The sequence below is a fragment of the Salmo trutta genome, chromosome 3, assembly GCF_901001165.1.
Source record: "Salmo trutta chromosome 3, fSalTru1.1, whole genome shotgun sequence".
NCBI lineage: Eukaryota > Metazoa > Chordata > Actinopteri > Salmoniformes > Salmonidae > Salmo > Salmo trutta.
The window spans coordinates 5,766,154-5,782,347 of record NC_042959.1 but is presented as its reverse complement, the minus strand read 5'-3'; the positions used below and the strand labels follow the sequence as shown (position 1 = coordinate 5,782,347).

Below are 16,194 nucleotides of genomic sequence, written 5' to 3'. Positions count from 1 at the left end.
ACAGAGATGCAGGCTAGTCTGATCAGTGTAATGTCTCCAGCTGAAGACCGGGCACAGTGGTGGCAGCCCTGTCCTGCCTGGCATCTCTCCAGAGCCTCCAGCCTCAGTGAGCCTAGCAGCCCTTCCACACTCACAACTGCCTGTCTGGTGCTGTCAAATGACATGGCATATAATGCATCACATCTCTTAAGTCCCCTTGAGAGAAAGAGAGAGAGAGAGAGAGAGAGAGAGAGAGAGAGAGAGAGAGAGAGAGAGAGAGAGAGAGAGAGAGAAAAGGGCTGTTCCGTCTCCCAAAACACTCTACATCTACAGGCCTACATTTAACAGAGTCTGTTGGCTGGACAGATTATGTTTCTGCATTGATGGATTCCACTGGGTCCTGAACATGAAAAGGCACAAATCACCTCAGCCAGGCAGGGAAAACGGGAAGTCGGGTCCTCAGCCCCTCTCTCCACCCTCCCCCTCTAACCCTGGCTAACACCTCACAGGCAGGCAGGTCCACAGCCCTCATCTCCTCCCCCCGTCCCTCCCACCTCTCCTTCCCCAACCCTTCCTCTCCTCCCTGTCTCCCCCCCTGCATCTCACTACAGACCCTGGTTCGATTCCAGGCTGTATCACAACCGGCCGTGATTGGGGGCCCAGCGTCGTTAGGGTTTGGCCGGGGGAGGCCGTCATTGTAAATAAGATTTTGTTCTGAACTGACTTGCATTTTCCTTTAGAGTTTTCAGGCTTGCATGAAAATCCCATCCCCCAATTCCCGCTCACTGCTCTTGCAAGCCCACAGGACTCTACATTGATTGGACCTAGGCCACTGTCATCAGAGTTTACAGTCTTCACATAGCCTATTCCATTGGGGACCACATTGGAAACATTTTCTTTTTTCACTGGTGTTCAATGTTCATTTGTATATTTGATGGCAACTGACAACTTTGTCCACTATGCAAGCTCCTAAAAAGGAAACAGTACATACAAAGAGAGGAACGGTCACAAGAGAGGACAGAGTCTTGAAGACAACAACAAAGACTCAAACCCCACAGACATGTCAACATAGACTGGTCTCAAACCTGTGTGTACAGTCACCAGTATAGTTAAGAGAGAACAAACAGGTCTGAGACCAGGATAATGTCACCCCTCCTTTGACATTGAACCAGTTTCAAAGCTAACATGATTTAAGCTCCAGCTAACTGATTGTGAAGGTCTGGCTAGCTACCGTTCCACTACAAATTAATCACTGGAAAAATAAACAATATCCTAGACCCGTAACCAATCATGCAGATAATATGCTGCTAGATAACACACCAGAGCCAGTGTCTGTCCTTCACATTCACCTTGGGGCTGGGATTTATCAGCCTCTTTATTTGGTCGTTATCAGGTAGGTTGGCTTTATGTTAGTGGTGAGAACTCACAGGCAGCACCTAGACTGCACCCCGAATGGCACCCTATTCACGATATAGTGCACTACTTTTGACCAGAGCCCTATGGCACCCTATTCACAATATAGTGCACTACTTTTGACCAGAGCCCTATGGGTACGGTGCACTATATAAGGAATAGGATGCCATTGGAGACACATCCCTAGGCCGTATAGGTTGAGAGGTAGAAGAGGTTGGCTGGTCCACCATGCTAACAAAAGGCCTGTATATCTGTGTCAGACAGGGGATAACATCAAATCAAATCAAATTTTATTAGTCACATGCGCCGAACACAACAGGTGTAGACCTCGCAGTGAAATGCTTACTTACGAGCCCCTAACCCACAATGCAGTTTAAAAAAAAGAATACGGATAAGAATAAGAAATAAAAGTAACAAGTAATTAAAGAGCAGCAGTAAAATAACAATAACGAGAGGCTATATACAGGGGGTACCGGTACAGAGTCAATGTGCGGGACACCGGTTAGTTGAGATAATATGTACTGTGCATGTAGGTAGAGTTATTAAAGTGACTATGCGTAGAAGATAACAACTGAAAGTAGAAGTGGTGTAAAACAGGGGGGGATGCAAATAGTCTGGGTAGACATTTGATTAGGTGTTCAGGAGTCTTATGGCTTGGGGGTAGAAGCTGTTTAGAAGCTTCTTGGACCTAGACTTGGCGCTCCGGTACCGCTTGCCGTGCGGTAGCAGAGAGAACAGTATATGACTAGGGTGGCTGGAGTCTTTGACAATTTTTAGGGCCTTCCTCTGACACCGCCTGGTATGGAGGTCCTGGATGGCAGGAAGCTTGGCCCCTGTGATGTACAGGGCCGTTTGCATTACCCTCTGTAGTGCCTTGCGGTCGGAGGCCGAGCAGTTGCCATTCCAGGCAGTGATGCAACCAGTCAGGATAATCTTGATGGTGCAGCTGTAGAACATTTTAAGGATCTGAGGACCCATGCCAAATCTTTTCAGTCTCATGAGGGGGAATATTTTTTTTAATGCCCTCTTCACGACTGTCTTGGTGTGCTTGGACCATGTTAGTTTGTTCGTGATGTGGACACCAAGGAACTTGAAGCTCAACCTGCTCCACTGCAGCCCCGTTGATGAGAATGGGGGCGTGCTCGGTCCTCTTTTTCCTGTAGTTCACAATCATCTCCTTTGTCTTGATCACGTTGAGGGACAGGTTGTTGTCCTGGCACCACATGGCCAGGTCTCTGACCTCCTCCCTATAGGCTGTCTCGTCGTTGATCAGGCCTACCACTGTTGCGTCATCGGCAAACTTAATGATGGTGTTGGAGTCGTGCCTGGCCGTGCAGTCATGAGTGAACAGGGAGTACAGGAGGGGACTGAGCACGCACCCCTGAGGGGCCCCTGTGTTGAGGATCAGCGTGGCGGATGTGTTGTTACCTACCCTTACCACCTGGGGGCGGCCCGTCAGGAAGTCCAGGATCCAGTTGAAGAGCGAGGTGTTTAGTCCCAGGGTCCTTAGCTTATTGATGAGCTTTGAGGGCACTATGGTGTTGAACACTGAGCTGTAGTCAATGAATAGCATTCTCACATATGTGTGTTGGTCAGTGCATGCACACAGTACACGTCCTAGTAATCCGCCTGGCTCTGCCACCTTGTGAATGTTGACCTGTTTAAAAGGTCTTACTCACATCAGCTGCGGAGAGCGTGATCACACAGTCCTCCGGAACAGCTGGTGCTCTCATGCATGTTTCAGTGTTATTTGCCTCGAAGCGAGCATAGAAGTAGTTTAGCTCGTCTGGTAGGCTCGTGTCACTGGGCAGCTCTCGGCTGTGCTTCCCTTTGTAGTCTGTAATGGTTTGCAAGCCCTGCCACATCCGACGAGCGTCAGAGCACGTGTGTAGTAAGACTCGATCTTAGTCCTGTATCTTGCCTGTTTGATGGTTCGTCGGAGGGCATAGCAGGATTTCTTATAAGCGTCCGGGTTAGCTTGAAAGCGGCAGCTCTAGCATTTACCTCAGTCCGGATGTTGCCTGTAATCCATGGCTTCTGGTTGGGGTATGTACGTATGGTCACTGTGGGGACGACGTCATCGATGCACTTATTGATGAAGCCAATGACTGATGTGGTGTACTCCTCAATGCCATCGGAGGAATCCCGGAACATATTCCAGTCTGTGATAGCAAAACAGTCCTGTAGCTTAGCACTGGCTTCATCTGACCACTTTTTTATTGATCTAGTTACTGGTGCTTCCTGCTTTAATTTTTGTTTGTAAGTAAGAATCAGGAGGATAGAATTATGGTCAGATTTGCCAAATGGAGGGCGATGGAGAGCTTTGTTTGCATCTCTGTGTGTGGAGTAAAGATGGTCCAGAGTTTTTTTCCCCTCTGGTTCCACATTTAACATGCTGATAGAAATTTGGTAAAATGGTTTTAAGTTTCCCTGCATTAATGTCCCCAGCTACTAAGAGCGCCACCTCTGGGTGAGCGTTTTCTTGTTTGCTTATTGTGGAATACAGCTGTCTTAGTGCCAGCATCTGACTGGCGACATTTTTATGAAAATAAGCATCCAGGAGCCAGAGATGAGGAGGGTAGAGGAGGGGGAGGGAGGAAAGGTGACCTCTGTGCTCTTGGGCTGCTGCTCTAGGTGACTGGTAAGAGGGAGTAGCACATAGAAAGACATCGCCTTCCTACTGTAGACGGACAGATTGATATAACAATTGTAAGATATTGGGCAATAGCTCACCCAAATGACAAAATTACACATTGGTTTCCTTACCCTGTAAGCAGTCTATGGACAAGGTAGGACCGCAATCCATGCTTTGGTTTTATTTCCCTGACACTGATTCCAAATGCTAACGTTTTAGCATTTGTGGCACAAATCCCATTGAAGTCATGGTACCAATGTTAGCGTTTTTTTGCGAATCATGCCCAAATCATCCGAAAGTATCTCATATTGATTGTGAAGCTCAAAGTGACTTATTGATGATTTGAACATGTCCATAGACTGCTTACAGAGTAAGGAAACCATTCTGTAATTTGGTCATTTGGGTGAGCTATCCCTTTATCAATATGTATACTAAACTAGAATGATGCTAAATCTCTTCCACAGAGGGTTGTTTCTCTAGTTGACATGGTGAGGAGTGGGCCTCCCACAATGGCCAGATTGACGCGGACAGTGACTCATTTGGCAGACATATTTCATTTGATGGGGAATTTGCTTTTCATTGCTTAACGGTGCGAGAAGCGTGTGTACGGACGCCACATAGCTACAAATTAAGAGGCATATGTATAAGCAGTAACACTGAATAAACTGCCTCCGAATCCATTATCCGCAGTGCCACTTAGGAGAATACAAATAAGAAGATGGGAAAACCAGACAGTTTGGGACAACAAAGAAATAAAAAACACATTAATACATTTTTTTTTAAACAATCTCCATCCCAAATCTTCATTAATACCGATATAGTGCATTATTTTGGACCAGAGTCCTATAGACCTGGTCAAAGGTAGTGTGCACTATTTAGGGAAAAGGATGCCATTTGACACACTGCATTAATATCTTGTTAAGGTGAAGGGTCCCATAAGACTCTGCTTTCTGTGTGGGTACAGAAGCCCAGAGAGCAGATTCAGCAGATTCAGTCTCCATTTGACCTCTTCTTATGTTGATTACTGCAGGACATAACGTTTATAGTACAGACAGGCTTTTTCAGCAGAATCAGACAGTGAAAATAAATAAATGAATATTTCAGATGACTCATTTAGCATGTTTGAACAGAGTGAGTGTCCCAAATGGCACCCTATTCCCTACATAGTGCACTACTAGTGACCAGAGCTGCTATGAGCCCTAGTCCAAATAAGTGCACTATATAGGAAATAGGGGGCATTTGGGCATATAGTAGTCGGCTGGTGTTTCCCTAATCCACTTATATAACTACATGGCTACACATTTTACGTTTTATACAACAAACTAGCTAAAGATTTGGACTATCTCAAATCTATTTGCCCTACTGGTTCACTGTCCTACAGCTCAATGAGGATATAACCTACCAGTTAAACTACTGGTTCACTGTCCTACAGCTCAATGAGGATATAACCTCCCAGTTAAACTACTGGTTCACTGTCCTACAGCTCAATGAGGAAATAACCTCCCAGTTAAACTACTGGTTCACTGTCCTACAGCTCAATGAGGATATAACCTCCCAGTTAAACTACTGGTTCACTGTCCTACAGCTCAATGAGGAAATAACCTCCCAGTTAAACTACTGGTTCACTGTCCTACAGCTCAATGAGGATATAATCTACCAGTTAAACTACTTGACCAGCTGTCAAACGCTCTTAGGATCTTATAACATCTGCTTTGACATGTTTTGGGCGTGACATAAAATGGGATTGACTCCCAGTATTGGAGTCTATTGTAGGCATGACAAGCAGGGGTTCTGAAATATAAATGATTGATGTTTTGTTTGTGCTTTTCTTAGTCTGTGTCTCTTCTGCATCCCAAAATGGCACCCTATTCCCTATAGGCTCTGGTCTAAAGTAGTGCACTACATAGGGAATAGGGTGCCATTTGGGACACAGTCTCTGTCTTTGTTTTTGTTTTGTTTGTGTATTTAATCCCAGGGAAGGAACATGCCCAGGGGACTGTGTTCACTGGGCTCTAGCTGAGCCCAGACAATGCCTGCGTCACAGCAGAATATGGCATTTCTGGAACAATGACAATTAGCCTTGTCTAAACAATGGGGACAATTTACTGTTAGGTGACTCGCCGTATAGGCCTCTTCCTTGAATTATGTTTACACAATCACATGAACACAATAATCACTTGAAGGAATCCTTTTACGTGGTCTTACATATAGTAAACAGACTACTACACGGTTCCTTTAAAATATAATGCAGTAATATAAAACTATACATCCAGGGAGGTCCTTTTTAAATATAATACTGTATTTCTGTCATGCAAACTCACTTCCAGGAGTGAAAAAAAGGACACATAGCTTAAAAGCCTACAAGGCATTAATGCTAAAGCCACATAACCAGTCAGTGAGAGGCTGCTTGGGTGTGTGTGTGTACTCCCCTTGGCGCGTGTGTGTGTGAGAGGCTGCTTGGGTGTGTGTGTGTGCGTGTGTGTGTGTGTACTCCCCTTGGCGCGTGTGTGTGTGAGAGGCTGCTTGGGTGTGTGTGTGTGCGTGTGTACTCCCCTTGGCGCGTGTGTGTGTGTGTGAGAGGCTGCTTGGGTGTGTGTGTGTGCGTGTGTGTGTGTACTCCCCTTGGCGCGTGTGTGTGTGTGTGAGAGGCTGCTTGGGTGTGTGTGTGTGTGCGTGTGTGTGTGAGAGAGAGTGGGCAGCTCAGCTGCCTGGGCTTGACGGCGACATGGGGGCTGACCCCTGACCTCTAGTGATGGGTGGAACCTGTACAGGTTAGAAGGTCAGGGTCAGAACCGAGCCAAAACTGAGATGGAACCATTGGAACCATTCATCCTCCTAAGAGGCTGCAGCTGTGGACAAAAAATACCTGTAAACGATTACACACCCAGCTGTAGCAGAGAGGAACACCTCCCTGGAATGAGTTTCATTACGCTTGCAAAATACCATACACTTTCTCAAAGTTTCAGAGTTTTTAAGGAATCCCAGTTGCTTATTCCCTCCTGATTCCGGGGGATCCTCCCATCAGGATTTCCAGCAATCCTGGGGACTTTGCTGTGCATTTGGAGGATAGGCTGTGCATTTGGAGGATAGGTGGAGTGAAACAGGAGATAGATTTTTATTTATTTTTATTTAACTAGGCAAGTCAGTTAAGAACAAATTCTTATTTACAATGACGGCCTACCCCCGGGCCAAACCCAGACGAGGCTGGGCCAATTCTGCGCCGCCCTATGGGACTCCCAATCACAGCCGGGCGTGATACAGCCTGGATTCGAACCAGGGACTGTAGTGACGCCTCTAGCACTGAGATCCAGTGTCTTAGACCGCTGCGCCACAAGGGAGCCCAGATGTGGGAGGGATACCATGCAGACAGGTCTGTTGAGTGAGTGTTCACAGGGTTTCTACACTATGTCTGCATCCAAAATGACTCCCTATTCCCTATTTTGGTTCACTACCTTTGATCATGGCCCGTAGGCCTCTGAATAGGGTGTCATTTTGGGATGCAGAGATTATAACAAGATGTACACTCTCAAGAGGACCTCTTCACTGTACAGGAATCAAACTCCCATTACACATGAGACGGCTGTTCAAAACATACATACCCAATAGACGGGCTGTTAAATACAGCACTCCATCCACAGTACCGATGTGACAGAAATGGTCTCAGAAAGACAGCAGCGACGCCACAAGTAGCCTAGCTCTAATTGAATACAGTGACAGGGAGTATTTTTCTTTGGGAATTTCAGTGTTTGACTGACAGTACTGATAGCTCCTGTGTTGCTCCCTTTATCTCCATGTGGTGCTATCCCTGTCCCTGGGAGATGTCTGTCGGTCACAGGGTGCATCCCAAATGGCACCATATTCCCTTTATAGTGCACTACTTTTGAGCAGGGCCCATTGGCCCATGGTGCACTATATTGTATATAGGGAATATCGTGCCATTTGTTACCCAGCGAGCCTCTGTCTGTCACAGTCCCATCCCAAGAGGGGGTTAGTGTCAATGGGAACTGTGTAGGTGTCTTTAAAGAAAAGTAGGACAATGCTGGGAGTGTTACAGTATGCTGGCAGTATGACAACAGGGGGTATAGAGTTCGATGCTGGGAGTGTTACAGTATGCTGGCAGTATGACAACAGGGGAGATAAGTTCCTCAGGGGGTTCCAGAACTATCTGTCAAGGTTCCATTTACCATCACAGAGTTCCATCCTGACACAAGTTACTGGTGAGAGATTTCAACAGTCACAACAGAAAACAAACACTTTCAGTTATTTTATTTAACTAGGCAAGACAGTTAAGAACAAATTCTTATTTACAATGACGGCCTGCCTTGTTCAGGGGCAGAAGGACAGACTTTTACCTTGTCAGCTCGGGGATTCGATATAGCAACCTTTCGGTTACTAGTCCAACGCTCTAACCACTAGGCCACCTGCCACCCATATATGCAGTACCAGTCAAAAGTTTATACACATACTCATTCAAGGGTTTTTCTTCATTCTTTACTATTTTCTACGTAATAGAATAATAGTGAAGACATCAAAACTATGAAATAACACATGGAATCATGTATTAACCAAAAAAGTGGAAGGATAATCATGACAACTTCCAGAGGACGTCCTCCAACCAATCAGAGCTCTTACAGCATGAACTGACTTGTTGTCCAACCAATCAAAGGATCAGAGAATTAATCTAGTACTGAAAGCATAAACTACAACTAGATAGCACTGCAGTGCATACAATGTGGTGAGTAGTTGACTCAAAGAGAGAAAAATACAATAGTTGAACAGTTTTGAACAAATGTATTTATTTAAAAATGAAGGAGGAGAGAGCTAGCTAAATTTAATTATATTTTTTTCACTTAGCTAGCGAATGCAGCTAGCTTGTTTAGCTTACTCAAACACCTGGCTCAAAACAGAAAAGGATACTATGTTAGCTAGCTGGCTATGGCTATCCAACAATGGAACTTTTGGTTTTATTAATTTATTGCCACAGGGCCCACCGGTGTATCTGCTAAACTGCTTGCTGCTGACTGTAAACTGTACTGCATGATTGTAGCAGGTTTACTAAGGCGTTAGTTCCAGTAACTATGGTGATTGTCTATGACGTGACAACAATGTAGGCTGTGTGTAGCGGTTAGCGGTCATGATATGAAGGTTTGGCTTGGAAAGTTTTTTTTGCCTGGTCACAAGCTGATGTGAGGGGCACTAAAGTCCACAAGCGGAGGGGAAAGGTGAATGGAGGAGAATGCGTAGATAGTTGCAAAAAGGAATTATATATACAACATGCAGTTAGTATGTGGCTGCTATGAAAGTGATCTGGGGTGTATTAATTCTGCAGATTCTGTTGAAAAACATTTCTTTAATGGAAGCAAATGGAACAGGGATTAACATACCTGAATTTATCCAAGAGAAACTCTTGTTTGCAACTGCTGGACTAATGATTACACCCTAGATCAGCTAGATGCAGGCAAGAGTGTGCAAGGCGGTATTGAATGTGTCATTGTCTGTCACCTTGATTACTCCAATGTTTCTCTCAACTCGCGTGCACTTGCGTTGTAAACTTTCATTCATAGGCTAGGTTGTAGCAACCTCATGATGGGTTACAGGGAACATTCTAGTACCATGTAGTAGCCTTAACCTATCCACGTTACATTGAACTGGGTGAATGGACTATGAATGACAGTTATCCAATATGCTGTAATAGAAATAATCGTCCTCCCTCATCTTAAACGTCAATGACCGCCACTGGTATGCAGAGAAGCATTCCTCAAATATCAGACGAGAACAAAAGGTTATGGACGGTAATTACAAATGACTGGATTACTCCACTCTGCTCTGTTAGCTACTTCATGTGGAACGGCAACACATTACTCATTAAATAACCGTTTTGAGGCCAGTAGAGATGTTTTAATTGGCCCTGTAGTGTAGGGTAGAACAGCTGTAATAAAGGTTAAAACAGCATTTAAATGTGACAGTTGATTCTCCACTCTTCAAAGAGCAACGCACCATAACGGAGTTCAAATAAGCAGTTGTCTTTCACAGTTTCACGGGGTAGAGAAAGTCAATAAAGTGTTATTTCATATAGGTCTACAACAATAAAATACAGTATTATTTCATATAGGTCTATATCAATAAAATACAGTATTATTTCATATAGGTCTATATCAATAAAATACAGTATTATATCATATAGGTCTATATCAATAAAATACAGTATTATTTCATATAGGTCTATATCAATATAATACAGTATTATATCATATAGGTGTATATCAATAAAATACAGTATTATTTCATATAGGTCTATATCAATAAAATACAGTATTATTTCATATAGGAATAGCTGCACATAGAATGTCCTGCATCTGCCTGTTGGTTAGGTAACACCAGCATTAAGCCTAAACATGTGTTCTGTTCCAACACCCACACATGCTTGCTAAATTGTGAGCTAGTACGGACAATGGAACGAAGCGATGATCTATGAAGCGAATCACCGTGAGGGAGTCTTCATGCTAACAGAATAGGAACATTCCAAGTGGACATTCCAGGAGATTTGAGTGGGCTATAAAGTTATTCTTCATCTAGCTGCTAGCTGGTCATTTCAACGTTTTGGGTTAAATATACTCAACACAGGCATATTAAAATGACTTTAGCACCATGTACTGTAGAGCCTTCACCCAACAACTTGATTCCCTTGCTCTCTGGCAGTGCAAAGGGAAACATAAGCCCCCCAAAATGAACAGCAGTTAACCAGAATGTACTCAAGACTATATAGCAGAGATCAGGTAGCACATTGCAGATGGCATGCTATATCAAGTGCTGTAGTGACAGGGTCTGTAGTGACGCCTCTAGTACTAAGATGCAGTGCCTTAGACCGCTGCGCCACTCGGGAGCCCAGACACATCTCACATCTCAACATCAACTGATCAGAGGAGACTGTGTGAATCAGGCCTTCATGGTCAAATTGCTGCAAAGAACCCACTACTAAAAGACACCAATAAGAAGAAGAGACTTGCTTGAGCCAAGAAACACGAGCAATGGAAATTAGACAGGTGGAAATCTGTCCTTTGGTCTGATGAGTCCAAATTTGAGATGTTTGGTTCCAACCGCAGTGTCTTTGTGAGAAGCAGAGTAGGTGAACGGATGATCTCTGTATGTGTGGTTCCCACAGTGAAGCATGCAGGAGGAGGTGTGATGGTGATTTGCTGATGACACTGTCGGTAATTTATTTAGAATTCAAGGCTCAGTTAACCAGCATGGCTACCACAGCATTCTGCAGTGATACACCATCCCATCTGGTTTGGGCTTAGTGGGGCTATCATTTGCTTTTTAACAGGACAATGACCCAACACACCTCCAGGCTGTGTAAAGACTATTTGACCAAGAAGGAGAGTGATGGAGTGCTGCATCAGATTATCTCCATGGGCTCCTGAGTGGCGCAGTGGTCTAAGACACTGCATCCCAGTGCAGGAGGCATCACTGCAGTACCTGGTTTGAATCCAGGCTGCGTCACATCTGGCTGTGATTGGGAGTCCCATAGGGCTGTGCACAATTGGCCCAGTGTCATCTGGGTTTGGCCGGGGTAGGCTGTCATTGTAAATAAGAATTTTTTCTTAACTGACTTGCTTAGTTAAATAAAAAAAAACTAAATTAAAATCTGGCCTCTAAAATCACCCAAGCTCAACCCACTTGAGGTGGTTTGGGATGAGTTGGAGTGCAGAGTGAAGGAAAAGCAGCTGATAAGTGCTCACCATATGTGGGAACTCCTTAAAAACTGTTGGAAAAGCATTCCAGGTGAAGCTGGTTGAGAGAATGCCAAAGCTGTCATCAAGGTGGCTACTTTGAAGAATCTAAAATATATTTTGACTTGTTTAACACTTTTTTCCCCCCATATGTGTTATTTCATTGTTTTGAGGTCTTCTCTATTATTCTACAATGTAGAAAATAGTAAAAATAAAGAAAAATCCTTGATTGAGTAAGTGTGTCCAAACTTTTGACTGGTACTGTATTTAAACACATGGGGCTCTGTCCACAGTTCATTTTCAACATCTTCTCTCTCTCTAGCCAACGCTCTCTAGGCAGTTGGTTTAATCAAACATTCCATTTCTATTAATACAATGTAACCAGGCACAAGTGTCTGCATCCAAAATAAAACCCTAGTCCCTATGTAGTGCACTACTTTTGCCCAGCCAGGGCCTATAGGGCTCTGGTCAAAAGGGAATAGGTTGCCATTTGGGACACACAGCCAGTTATGCAGCCAGGCGTTTCAATTTCACATTGGGTGCAGTTCTCAGAGCAGCGGTTCCTGCCTGGCTCAGGGGCTAACTATTTATATTAATCTCCTCTGAAGAACCAAGATGGCCGACTAGTTTCACAAAGCCTCCTGCATTGTGACCCAGGTCATAGTGCTTCTAAATGTGCTGCTATGACACAACCTGACACAACTTGTCATTGGTCAGGCAGGTGTCCCTAATGCCGTCAACCCTATTGGTCGAGTGTCTTTGATGACGACTACCTTATTGGTTGGGTGTCTCTGATGATAAATCCTTATTGGCTGGCTGTCCCTGATGACAAAACCCTATTAGACGTGGGAGGTTCTCTTCTGCACTATTCAACCAATCCAGTAAATGAGTAGGAGGAGTTAAGATGGAGTGTCGCCTTGTTAATGTCCAAAAGAGGAAGTCACGTCACAAGCTCTCTTTCCATTTCCCCTGACAACAGAGCATCTACAGGCTCTCGTTCCATTTCCCCTGACAACAGAGCATCCACAGGCTCGCTTTCCATTTCCCCTGACAACAGAGCATCCACAGGCTCTCTTTCCATTTCCCCTGACAACAGAGCATCCACAGGCTCTCTTTCCACATACCCTGAAAACCAGAACATCTGGTTGTTGGGGACTCGACAGAGGCTACCCTGATGCTATTGGATGGTGTCCTTGATAATAAAACCTTATTGGTCAGGTGTCCCTGATGATAAAACCCTATTGGTCAGGTGTTCCTGATAATAAAACCCTATTGGTCAGGTGTCCCTGATAATAAAACCCTATTGGTCAGGTGTCCCTGATAATAAGACCCTATTGGTCAGGTGTCCCTGATAATAAAACCCTATTGGTCAAGTGCCCCTGATGATAAAACCCTATTGGTCAAGTGCCCTTGATGATAAAACCCTATTGGTCAAGTGTCCCTGATGATAAAACCTTATTGGTCAGGTGTCCCTGATGATAAAGCCCTATTGGTCAAGTGCCCCTGATGATAAAACCCTATTGGTCAGGTGTCCCTGATGATAAAACCCTATTGGTCAAGTGCCCCTGATGATAAAACCCTATTGGTCAAGTGCCCCTGATGATAAAACCCTATTGGTCAGGTGTCCCTGATGATAAAACCCTATTGGTCAGGTGTCCCTGATGATGCATGCAGACTATTGATCCAGGAAGTAACCACTGCTTCTAGGGCTCTCTGACTTACAAGAACACGGTGGGTGTGGAGACTAAAACAGGAACCCCAACCCACTCACTCTCTCTCCCCTAACACCAGTCAGTTACATCAGTACGACGTAATGCAAAGTGCTCCTCATTAGATGCATCTTTGTGGAAACATGATACAGTGTTCCTCATTAGAAGTGTCTTTGTGGAAACATGACATAGTGTTCCTCATTAGAAGTGTCTTTGTGGAAACATGACATAGCGTTCCTCAATAGAAGTGTCTTTGTGGAAACATGACATAGTGCTCCTCAATAGAAGTGTCTTTGTGGAAACATGACATAGCGTTCCTCAATAGAAGCGTCTTTGTGGAAACATGACATAGTGTTCCTCAATAGAAGTGTCTTTGTGGAAACATGACATAGTGTTCCTCAATAGAAGTGTCTTTGTGGAAACATGACATAGTGTTCCTCAATAGAAGTGTCTTTGTGGAAACATGACATAGTGCTCCTCAATAGAAGTGTCTTTGTGGAAACATGACATAGCGTTCCTCATTAGATGCATCTTTGTGGAAACATGACACAGTGTTCCTCAATAGAAGTGTCTTTGTGGAAACATGACATAGCGTTCCTCATTAGAAGTGTCTTTGTGGAAACATGACATAGCGTTCCTCAATAGAAGTGTCTTTGTGGAAACATGACACAGTGTTCCTCAATAGAAGTGTCTTTGTGTAAACATGACATAGCGTTCCTCAATAGAAGTGTCTTTGTGGAAACATGACATAGTGTTCCTCAATAGAAGTGTCTTTGTGTAAACATGACATAGCGTTCCTCAATAGAAGTGTCTTTGTGGAAACATGACATAGTGCTCCTCAATAGAAGTGTCTTTGTGGAAACATGACATAGTGCTCCTCAATAGAAGTGTCTTTGTGGAAACATGACATAGCGTTCCTCATTAGATGCATCTTTGTGGAAACATGACACAGTGTTCCTCAATAGAAGCGTCTTTGTGGAAACATGACATAGCCTTGTTTTGTGACTGAGCACAATAGTATTTCCCTCTTCGCCATTGAAGTTGATCAAAGACTATGACTGCATGCTTTTTATATTCCAGGAATAAGAGTCCACTCTCAAAAACAGACGATTTGACACAGTTACATTTTTTAAAAAGCACATTTCTCTTCGACCATCAACTAAGGAGCATAAGAATGCCTTCACAATTTTTAAACATTCAAACCCTCCAGATCTCAGCATTATAGAGATGTACTGAGAGATTGAAGCATATATCCATAGTGACAAGCAATATCAATATTGTGTAAAGGAAAGAAACACATAATGCATGAAGCCGGAGGAATTAAATCCTTTCTGGTTTTACATTTTACTCCCAGAAACTTCAGTGTTGAGAGAAATGTGTGCATTCAACTGAACTAATGGCTTACCTTTATACCAGATGTCCTATAAAAATGCACATTTTGTGCAGATCCTATGAAAAAACTATCTACACAGTGCAGTGCATAAACGTCAGTTAGATTGTCTGTGCCGAGGATCTTTTCAGTGGGAACCCACATTCCCTGTGGACCCATTCAGCCTGTACGGCAGTCAAGGAAACAATCTACGGCTGGCTACGTCCCAAATTGAACTCTATTCCCTATTTAGTGCAGTATATAGGGAATAGAGTGCCATATGGGACAAAGCCGATGCCTCTTCATTTTGTAGGAAGCTAGTGATGAGGTAGTGATTTCTAAAGCTGTATATATATAGAAAACTTTCAATGAATCACTTAATAATCATATTCTACTGTGTTAACAAAATCTGGCAAACAATTAACATTTCCGTTTCTAATACAGTCCTATTATTATCTACTGCAGATTGATGAGAAACTGAGAGACACCGCCTGGTATACCTGCCGTGCTAAGTGGAACCACGGCTGTATCATGTTCAATATTATTCCAGTATAGTACGGTCCGTATTTTAAAGACAGAACCATTCTGTCACTCAGTGCTTGGCATTGGGGGTGATGAATGGTACAAACAGGACCAGCTAAGCTCACAAAGAAAGAAGCAGACCTGTCTCTTCTCTCTTAACTCCCACATCCCACCTCACACGCAGCAGGTGAATCCAGTGTGGGAGCTCCCTCTCAGCTCCCACATCCAGATACTTGAGCTCCCTCTCAGCTCCCACATCCAGGTGCATCAGCTCCCACATCCAGGTGCTTCAGCTCCCTCTCAGCTTCCACATCCAGGTGCTTCAGCTCTCTCTCAGCTCCCACATCCAGGTGCATCAGCTTCCACATCCAGGTGCATCAGCTCCCACATCCAGGTGCTTCAGCTCCCTCTCAGCTTCCACATCCAGGTGCTTCAGCTCCCTCTCAGCTTCCACATCCAGGTGCTTCAGCTCCCTCTCAGCTCCCACATCCAGGTGCTTCAGCTCCCTCTCAGCTTCCACATCCAGGTGCTTCAGCTCCCACATCCAGGTGCATCAGCTCCCACATACAGGTGCAGCTAAATAAAATATCCTCAATACCAAGACCTGACTTCACCATTTGGGACACAGACCTGAACTACTGCCTAGCTACCCCACCATGTATCCTAGCTCTGACTCGATCAACACTGCAGGTAACATTCTGTAGTGTCATGTCGAGATTGAACATGCCATGAGTTTGACCACCTTTTGTGTGCACTGATGTAGCTAAAGTATCTAAAGTACATTAAGCTAATGAACAGCACCCATGACTGACTTAACGTCACTTAACCGTGGCG

The 16,194-nt window shown here is 44.2% G+C and overlaps 1 protein-coding gene across 3 annotated transcripts in view; it reads right to left on the bottom strand.

The window, feature by feature from the left end:
* Positions 1–16,194, bottom strand: part of LOC115166856 (probable E3 ubiquitin-protein ligase MID2) — a 264,554-nt gene that overhangs the window by 96,665 nt on the left and 151,695 nt on the right. The window lies entirely within an intron of this gene.